The following is a 521-nucleotide window of genomic DNA, read 5'->3' on the forward strand; positions in this document are numbered from 1 at the left end:
AGAGATTGATTTAATACGTGAGTTTATTTGCCACACATAGAAAGTTCTATTTCTGACTGGATTCGGATTTGGAAGTAGAAGCTGTCAGAGAGGACAGCCTCCGTATCTTGGTGATCTGCTCCTGGCGTTTCTCTTTGGCCTCCTTTATTCTCTTGGCCAAAAGCTTAGCATACTCTGCAGCCTCCTCCTTATTTTTCTTAGTGCACTGTTTCTTCAGCGAAATGCGCCGGCGCTTGTGCTGCAGGACGCTTGGAGTAACAAGACGCTGAATCTTGGGCGCTTTGGTCCTGGGTTTCTTGCCTTCTTTGTTTAGTGGCTTTCTCACAACATATTGATGGATATCATCTTCCTTGGAGAGGTTGAAGAGTTTGCGAATTCTGCTGGCTCTCTTGTGCCTCAGGCGACGTGGCACAGTGGTATCAGTCAAGTCCTGGGATATCCTTCTTCCCTTTCTTGACAATGACCAAGTTGAGAACACTCAGATTGGCATCCACAATGCAACCCCGGACAGATTTGCGCTT

General features: G+C 46.8%; 1 pseudogene; it reads right to left on the reverse strand.

The window, feature by feature from the left end:
* Positions 1 to 46: 46 nt before the first annotated feature.
* LOC102849453 overlaps positions 47 to 521 on the reverse strand; it is a 6,000-nt pseudogene continuing 5,525 nt past the window's right edge.

The sequence above is a fragment of the Elephantulus edwardii genome, unplaced genomic scaffold (genome assembly GCF_000299155.1).
Source record: "Elephantulus edwardii isolate Elephantulus edwardi_28Jun2011 unplaced genomic scaffold, EleEdw1.0 scaffold00044, whole genome shotgun sequence".
Taxonomy (NCBI): Eukaryota; Metazoa; Chordata; class Mammalia; order Macroscelidea; family Macroscelididae; genus Elephantulus; species Elephantulus edwardii.